Consider the following 10,488-nt stretch of genomic DNA (forward strand, 5'->3'; position numbering starts at 1 on the left):
CAGAATTGTGAGTTATAAAGTCAGAATTGTGAGTTATAAAGTCAGAATTGAGTTATAAAGTCAGAATTGCGAGATACAAAGTCAGAATTGAGTTATAAAGTCAGAATTGTGACTTATAAAGTCAGAATTGCGTTATAAAGTCAGAATTGCGAGTTATAAAGTCAGAATTGCGATATAAAGTCAGAATTGTGTTATAAAGTCAGAATTGCGAGATATAAAGTTAGAACTGAGAGATATAAAGTCAGAATTGAGTTATAAAGTCAGAATTGCAAGCTATAAAGTCAGAATTTCTTGATATAAGGTCAGAATTGAGAGATATAAAGTCAGAATTGAGTGATATAAAGTCAGAATTGAGTTATAAAGTCAAAATTTCTTGATATAGTCAGAATTGAGATATATAAAGTCAGAATTTCTTGATATAAAGTCAGAATTTCTTGATATAAAGTCAGAATTGCGATATATAAAGTCAGAATTTCTTGGTATAAAGTCAGAATTTCTTGATATAAAGTCAGAATTTCTTGATATAAAGTCAAAATTGAGTTATAAAGTCAGAATTTCTTGATATAAAGTCAAAATTGAGTTATAAAGTCAGGATTTCTTGATATAAAGTCAGAATTGAGTTATAAAGTCAGAATTTCTTGGTATAAAGTCAGAATTTCTTGTTATAAAGTCAGAATTGCGAGATATAAAGTCAGAATTGAGTTCTAAATTCAGAATTGCGAGATATAAAGTCAGAATTGAGAGATATAAAGTCAGAATTGAGTTATAAAGTCAGAATTTCTTGATATAAAGTCAGAATTGAGTGATATAAAGTCAGAATTGAGTTATAAAGTCAGAATTGAGTTATAAAGTCAAAATTTCTTGATATAGTCAGAATTGAGATATATAAATTCAGAATTTCTTGATATAAAGTCAGAATTTCTTGATATAAAGTCAGAATTGCGATATATAAAGTCAGAATTTCTTGGTATAAAGTCAGAATTTCTTGATATAAAGTCAGAATTTCTTGATATAAAGTCAAAATTGAGTTATAAAGTCAGAATTTCTTGATATAAAGTCAAAATTGAGTTATTAAGTCAGGATTTCTTGATATAAAGTCAGAATTGAGTTATAAAGTCAGAATTTCTTGGTATAAAGTCAGAATTTCTTGTTATAAAGTCAGAATTGCGAGATATAAAGTCAGAATTGAGTTATAAATTCAGAATTGCGAGATATAAAGTCAGAATTGAGAGATATAAAGTCAGAATTGAGTTATAAAGTCAGAATTTCTTGATATAAAGTCAGAATTGAGATATATAAAGTCAGAATTGAGATATATAAAGTCAGAATTTATTGGTATAAAGTCAGAATTTCTTGATATAAAGTCAGAATTGAGTTATAAAGTCAGAATTGAGTTATAAAGTCATAATTGTGAGTTATAAAGTCATAATTGTGAGTTATAAAGTCAGAATTGCAAGATATAAAGTCAGAATTGAGAGATATAAAGTCAGAATTGCGAGTTATAAAGTCAGAATTTCTTGATATAAAGTCAGAATTGAGAGATATAAAGTCAGAATTTCTTGATATAAAGTCAGAATTGAGAAATATAATCAGAATTGCGAGTTATAAAGTCAGAATTTCTTGATATAAAGTCAGAATTGGGAAATATAGTCAGAATTGAGAGATATAAAGTCAGAATTTCTTGATATAAGGTCAGAATTGGGAAATATAGTCAGAATTGAGAGATATAAAGTCAGAATTTCTTGATATAAGGTCAGAATTGAGAAATAAAGTCAGAATTGAGAGATAAAGTCAGAATTTCTTGATATAAAGTCAGAATTTCTTGATATAAAGTCAGAATTGCGATATATAAAGTCAGAATTTCTTGGTATAAAGTCAGAATTTCTTGATATAAAGTCAGAATTTCTTGATATAAAGTCAAAATTGAGTTATTAAGTCAGAATTTCTTGATATAAAGTCAAAATTGAGTTATAAAGTCAGGATTTCTTGATATAAAGTCAGAATTGAGTTATAAAGTCAGAATTTCTTGGTATAAAGTCAGAATTTCTTGTTATAAAGTCAGAATTGCGAGATATAAAGTCAGAATTGAGTTATAAATTCAGAATTGCGAGATATAAAGTCAGAATTGAGAGATATAAAGTCAGAATTGAGTTATAAAGTCAGAATTTCTTGATATAAAGTCAGAATTGAGAGATATAAAGTCAGAATTGAGTGATATAAAGTCAGAATTGAGTTATAAAGTCAGAATTGAGTTATAAAGTCAAAATTTCTTGATATAGTCAGAATTGAGATATATAAAGTCAGAATTTCTTGATATAAAGTCAGAATTTCTTGATATAAAGTCAGAATTACGATATATAAAGTCAGAATTTCTTGGTATAAAGTCAGAATTTCTTGATATAAAGTCAGAATTTCTTGATATAAAGTCAAAATTGAGTTATAAAGTCAGAATTTCTTGATATAAAGTCAAAATTGAGTTATAAAGTCAGGATTTCTTGATATAAAGTCAGAATTGAGTTATAAAGTCAGAATTTCTTGGTATAAAGTCAGAATTTCTTGTTATAAAGTCAGAATTGCGAGATATAAAGTCAGAATTGAGTTATAAATTCAGAATTGCGAGATATAAAGTCAGAATTGAGAGATATAAAGTCAGAATTGAGTTATAAAGTCAGAATTTCTTGATATAAAGTCAGAATTGAGATATATAAAGTCAGAATTGAGATATATAAAGTCAGAATTTATTGGTATAAAGTCAGAATTTCTTGATATAAAGTCAGAATTGAGAGATATAAAGTCAGAATTTCTTGATATAAAGTCAGAATTGAGTTATAAAGTCAGAATTGAGTTATAAAGTCATAATTGTGAGTTATAAAGTCATAATTGTGAGTTATAAAGTCAGAATTGCAAGATATAAAGTCAGAATTGAGAGATATAAAGTCAGAATTGCGAGTTATAAAGTCAGAATTTCTTGATATAAAGTCAGAATTGAGAGATATAAAGTCAGAATTTCTTGATATAAAGTCAGAATTGAGAAATATAATCAGAATTGCGAGTTATAAAGTCAGAATTTCTTGATATAAAGTCAGAATTGGGAAATATAGTCAGAATTGAGAGATATAAAGTCAGAATTTCTTGATATAAGGTCAGAATTGGGAAATATAGTCAGAATTGAGAGATATAAAGTCAGAATTTCTTGATATAAGGTCAGAATTGAGAAATAAAGTCAGAATTGAGAGATAAAGTCAGAATTGAGAGATATAAAGTCAGAATTGCCTGATAAAGTCAGAATTGTGAGTTATATAGTCGGAATTGCGTAATAAAAACTCGCAATGACCTTTTTTATGTATTTATTTAGTGTCGCAAACAAGCCTCCAAAGAAAACATACTTTGATCACTAGAAAAAAAATTAAATAACCCGTTAAACATGAAAGTATTATGCAATTATTTAAAGTCCCCCTGTGGCGAAAATCAACTTTTTAATGTTGTTTATACATCTGTGTGGTGTTCTTAATATACTTTAAGACAAACCATGTGCAAATTCATTAAATTCTCTTTAAAACTGCAGTGAACCAAAAACCCCGCCCCTGTTTCCTACTGTCACATGTGGGCGGGGCTTTTCTCCACTGACTTTCTATAATATTCAATGCTGATTTTTCAATGGCAGCTGTCTGACTCTGAGATGGCAAACGGGAACATGGTTTTGTAAGCATGATTTGAGGAATCCTGAACACAAACACTTTAATAGTTCAATCTGAGCAGTATCCAGTATGTAAAGATTACAAAACAGACCGCTGTCATTTTTAAGAATGAGTGTTTTTGTTATATAATTGTTTTTTTGTTGTTGTTTCATGCTTAAAATGATCTGTTAGAGTTGTGCTCAGGACGGCCTGCAGTTACACACATCGACCTGTAGAGGGAGAACATCAGCCTGTGACTGTATTTACATGACTGTACATGTTCAGTGCTAATGTCATGATGATAAAAATGTATATATATATATATAAACCTGAATCAAAGGCTCAGCAAAATCTAGTGTATTTTCAGCTATCAAACCAATTATATCTCACAGACAGAGACCTCAAAGTGTAGGGCTTCCTCCTTTTTTTAGAGGTAAATTGGACTAATTTGTTGTTTTTTGCTTTAGGCAGTTTTTACCCATAATTCCAGTCTCATCATCTGATGTGGTTCAACATAAACAGATGAAAACCCCGAGGCTGAATATCACAGCATCCATTCACTGACACAACTCTACTGTATGGAGTATCATAACAGCGCTGGAGTCAATACTGTGTGTGTGTGTGTGTGTGTGTGTGTGTGTGTGTGTGTGTGTGTGTGTGTGTGTGTGTGTGTGTGTGTGTGTGTGTGTTCTCTGAGATACCCGTGCTAACCAAAAAGTTTGAAGTGATACTTGATTCTTTGACACACAAATCACTTTTCACATTCCACAATGATGAAGGAACATTGGTTTATTTTTTTTCCGGACGATTCAATGCTCCTGATTTCTGGAAGTGTGTGTTTCTCAGTGGCGGGGCAAACGTCAGCTTAGACACACTGTGGATGTTTTCCGTCCCACATGAAATAAAACTCTCGATGATTTATTGATCAGGATGTTGAATGGATCCAATAAAGCAGAATAAAATCTCCTGAATATTTTAGACCGTGTCTCCAGCATCAGTTCTGCTGAACATCAGAGTCAGAGAACTGAGATCTGACACCAGTCGAAGCATTGAAGAACCATTTGGGTTAAAGAAAGTTTAAATTTAAAGTGTTTGCTTAAGCTTAAAAAATATGAGTAAAACTAAATATTATAGATGGGGATTTTCAGGATTCTTTGATGAATAGAAAGAACAAAATAGGGTCTTTTGTAACGTTATAAAAGTCTTTACTGTTGCTTCAACTTTTGAACTGTAGTGTATAATGTTACAAAAGATTATGCTGTTCTTTTGAACTTTCTGTTAATCAAAGAATCCTGAAAAACAAATTGTACACAACTGTTTTCAACATTGATAATAATCATAAATGTTTCTTGAGCAGCAAATCATCATATTAGAATGATTTCTGAAGGATCATGTGACACTGAAGACTGGAGTAATGATGCTGAAAATTCAGCTTTGATCACAGGAATAAATTACATTTTACTATATATTCACATAGAAAACAGTTATTTTATATTGTAAAAATATATTTACATTTTTATGTATTTTTGATGAAATAAATGCAGAAGAGACTTCTTTTAAAAACATTAAAAATCTTACCAATCCCAAACTTTTGAACGGCAGTGTATACAACTGAACAACTTTTGCTGAGCCTGTATTTTTTACATTATAATTTTATAATTTTTATATTATAATATGAGAATTTTATTTATTTTATAATTATTTGCATTATTTTTCTTTATATATATATATATATATATATATATATATATATATATATATATATATAATTTTTAGCATTTTTTTTTTCAGTTTTTTTTTTTTTCAACTATAAATAAATATATTATAAACAATAATTAAATAATTAAACACACAAGTTTGGGGTCAGTATACAAACTTTTTAAATATTACAAGGATGCATTAAACTGATTAAAGGTGACAGAAAATACTTTAATTTGTTACAGAAAATTTAAATTTCAAATAAATGCTGTTCTTTTGAACTTTCTATTCATCAAAATATACTAAAAAATAAAATGCATCACGGTATGACTGTTTTCAACATTGATAATAATCATAAATGTTTCTTGAGCAGCAAATCATATTAGAATGATTTCTGAAGGATCATGTGACACTGAAGACTGGAGTAATGATGCTGAAAATTCAGCTTTGATCACTGGATATAAATTATATTTTACTATATATTCACATTGAAAACAGCTGTTTTACATTATAATAATATTTAACATTTTTATGTATTTTTGATCAAATAAATGCAGAAGAGACTTCTTTTAAAAACATTAAAAATCGTACCGATCCCAAACTTTTGAACAGCAGTTTATACAGCTGAATAACTTTTGCTGACCCTGTATTTTTTTAAATTAAAATTTTATAATTTTTATATTATAATATGAGAATTTTATTTATTTTATAATTATTTGCATTATTTTTCTTTATATATATATATGTATATGTATATATATCATTTTTAGCATTTTTTTCCTGTTTTTTTTTTTTCAACTATAAATAAATATATTATAAACAATAATTATAACAATAAAATTCAGCTTTGATCACTGGAATAAATTATATTTTACTTTATATTCACATAGAAAACAGCTGTTTTAAATTGTAAAAATATTTCACAATTTTTACTGTATTTTTGATCAAATAAATGCAGCCTTGCTGAACAGAAAATTCATCTTTTGATCACAGGAATAAATTAGTTTAAAATACATTCAAATTGACCACAGCTTGTTTTTTAGTGAATATACATAATCATAAATTATCAGAAAAATGCATTTGTTGGATCATGTTTCTTACAATAAGACATACTGTCTTCCTGTTAAGAGTCCAAATGATGTCACTTCCTGTGTGTTCTTTAAAGTCAAAGCCGCCTCTTCTTTGTAAATCCATCTAAATCCCGTTCCTCTGTACAATTAGTCAGATCCATACGTTGATTCTGCGCGTGATTCTCCCTATAGGCTCGCGCTCGGCCTTTTGTTGTTCAGTATTGTGGGAATCTGCGGGAGGGTGGGGGGGTCAAACATGCTGAGTCCCGTTCAGACCGCAGCTGTCAGACTGAATACATCTTAGCATGACTGAACGAGAGGGGGGGGGGGGCACTTCTGCTGAATAAGAGACTTAATCTTCGCCCACCCAAAAAACTGTGCCAATAAATAATTCAGAGAATTGCTAATGAAAAGGTTTCAGTGTTTTTGTTGCACAGTGAAACTGTCATCATTTTATGATTTAGAAGAAGTAATTACGATGTAAATTCAACCCCAGCAGGTTTTGCACCCAGACCCTTGCGTTCTCGGCTCGCGGTTTAAGATAAACAGTTGTCCGCATGAGCTGCTCACTCGCACACACGTTACAGAAGCATGTTGGATGAGAAGTGGCAAGCGGGCCACGAGCGTTCCCAGGTTCTTCCAGCGTCACGCAGGATTATTGCTGTTTGTTTAACCCTTCACCCCCGTCATGGGCGGCACTCGGACTCCAAAAGGATTCGGCCTCGTCATTACCCTGATTAGTTTACAAGTCATCAAGCACATTCTTCTAAACACATTTCTATTGAATTTGATTTCACAGTTCTGTTTCAGTGCATTTAGTTCTTCTGTCCAAATGCTCCTGGAGGATTTTTGGAAGTTCTAGTTGTGGGAAAGTTAAACATCGTAACACTCGAGCTCAACGTGAGATTTCAGTGTTTGAAGTCAGTGGAATCTGATCTAAATCTGTAACATTTATTTTTTATTCATTTTTATTTATGCTAAATTAGTGTAATATCACAATACAATGGCGGAGTAATTAAATAGAATATATAAATAAATTTAAAAATATCCATTAATATATTTTCTGACTTTCTGACTATATATATATATATATATATATATATATATATATATATATATATATATATATATATATATATATATATATATATATATATATATGTGCCCAAAAAATAAGTCAGAAAATTTATTTATGTATATTTTTTTACTTTATATATATAAAAATATAAAAAATTACTTTAAATATTACATATATATATATATATATATATATATATATATATATATATATATATATATATATATATACATACATAAAAATGTATAAATACAGTGGCTTGAAAAAGTATGTGAACCCCTTGCAGAATCTGTGAAAATGAGAATTATTTTAATAAAATAAGAGGGATAATAAAAAATGCATGTTATTTTTTGTTTAGTACTGTCCTGAGTAAGATATTTTACATAAAAGATGTTTGCAATTAGTGCACAAGACAAAAAAATAGCTGAATTTATGAAAATGACTCCATTCATAAGTATGTGAAGCATTGATTCTCAATACTGTGTGTGGTCACCTGATGATCCACGACTGTTTGTGTGTTTTGTGATGGTTGTTCATGAGTCTCTTGTTTGTCCTGAACAGGTAAACTGAGCTCTGTTCTTCAGAAAAATCCACCAGGTCCCAAAAAGATCCATCTTTTCACACTGAGGACAACTGAGGGACTCAAACTCAACTATTAAAGAAGGTTCAAACATTCACTGATGCTCCAGAAGGAAACACGATGCATTAAGAGCCGAGGGGTGAAAACTTTTGAACAGGATGAAGATGTCACAATTTTTCTTATTTTGTTTAAATATTGTTGTTTTTCATTTAGTACTGCCCTTCGGAAGCAACAGAAGATACTTGCATGTTTCCCGGCAGAAAAATTAAGTACAATTTACCTTGATATTTGAATTCCAAAAGTTTTCACCCCTCGGCTCTTAATGCATCACGATTCCTTCTGGAGCATCAGTGAATGTTTGAACCTTTTTTAATAGTTGAGTTTGAGTCCCTCAGTCGTCCTCAGTGTGAAAACACAGATCTCAAAATCATTCAGTCACTGCTGGAAAGGGTTCAAATATGCAAAATATGCTTGAATTTCTGGGACCTGGTGGATTTTTCTGAAGAACAGAGCTCAGTTTAACTGTTCAGGACAAACAAGAGACTCATGAACAACCATCACAAAACACACAAACAGTCGTGGATCATCAGGTGACCACACACAGTATTGAGAATCAATGCTTATGAATGGAGTCATTTTAATAAATTCAGCAATTATTTTGTCTTGCGGATTATATGTAAACATCTTTTATGTAAAATATCTTACTCAGGACAGTACTAAACAAAAAATAACATGCATTTTTATTATCCCTCTTATTTTATTAAAATAATTCTCATTTTCACAGATTCTGCAAGGGGTTCACATACTTTTTCATGCCACTGTATATCTATCTAACAAATTATTTGGTGAAAATCTGATTTGAAAATTTGAAGAAGAAATATATACAATATATAGAATTGAGTGTGTGTGTGTGTGTGTGTATATTTTGACATATATTTTTATATGTTCATATATATATAATTAATACATTTTCTGACTTTCTGACTATATATATATATATATATGCCCAAAAAATAAGTCAGAAAATTTATTTATATATATTTTTTTACTTTATATATAAAAAATATAAAAAATTACTTTAAATATTTATATATATATATGTATATATATATATATATATATATATATATATATATATATATATATATATATATATATATACATAAAAATGTATAAATACAGTGGCATGAAAAAGTATGTGAACCCCTTGCAGAATCTGTGAAAATGAGAATTATTTTAATAAAATAAGAGGGATAATAAAAAATTCATGTTATTTTTTTGTTTAGTACTGTCCTGAGTAAGATATTTTACATAAAAGATGTTTGCAATTAGTTCACAAGACAAAAAAATAGCTGAATTTATTAAAATACTAAACAAAAAATAACATGCATTTTTTATTATCCCTCTTATTTTATTAAAATAATTCTCATTTTCACAGATTCTGCAAGGGGTTCACATACTTTTTCATGCCACTGTATATCTATCTAACAAATTATTTGGTGAAAATCTGATTTGAAAATTTGAAGAAGAAATATATACAATATATAGAATTGAGTGTGTGTGTATATATTTTGACATATATATTTTTATATGTTCACACACATATATATATATATATATGCCCAAAAAATAAGTCAGGACATTTATTTATGGATTTTTTTATATATATATATATATATATATATATATATATATATATATATATATATATATATATATATATATATATATATATACAAAAAAATTATAAAAACTAAAAATATCGATCATCTATCATGTGCAAGATTGAAGTTAAAATATCCATCTTTAATATAAAGGACAAAGTAAATCCCTTTTATTTAGGATTTTTGAAACTTTGCCAAAGGAAAATTGCATCCAATAAGATTTTAACGAATTATCTCAACCATTTTGCTATTATTTTTACAATGTGCAAATACTGATAAACATATGAAGACTTTAAAGGTTGTCCAGCGGCTTCATCACTGTAACTTCATGAAGAAAACACACACAGATGATTCTGAAACCATTCGTTTCATGATGACCTGAATACTTACTAATCTTTACAGATGCATTTCAACATGTTTGTTCACTCAGAAATCATTCATTTTTTATTATTTTGTTCATGTATTTTTATTTGTTTGTTTTAAAAGGGAAAAACAAAACAAAATACAAGGCAAATCACAACTAGACACCTGAATGTTAAATTCATTTATTTTATATGACTTATTTTTGAGCTATATATGAGCTATCATTATTTGATCTTATATATATATATATATATATATACACTACTGTTCTAAAGTTTGGGGTAAAGATTTTTGAAAGAGTCTCTTCTGCTCACCAAGGCTGATTTTATTTGATCAAAAATACATGTGAAATATTTTT

The sequence above is a fragment of the Megalobrama amblycephala genome, linkage group LG21, assembly GCF_018812025.1.
Source record: "Megalobrama amblycephala isolate DHTTF-2021 linkage group LG21, ASM1881202v1, whole genome shotgun sequence".
Classification (NCBI taxonomy): Eukaryota; Metazoa; Chordata; class Actinopteri; order Cypriniformes; family Xenocyprididae; genus Megalobrama; species Megalobrama amblycephala.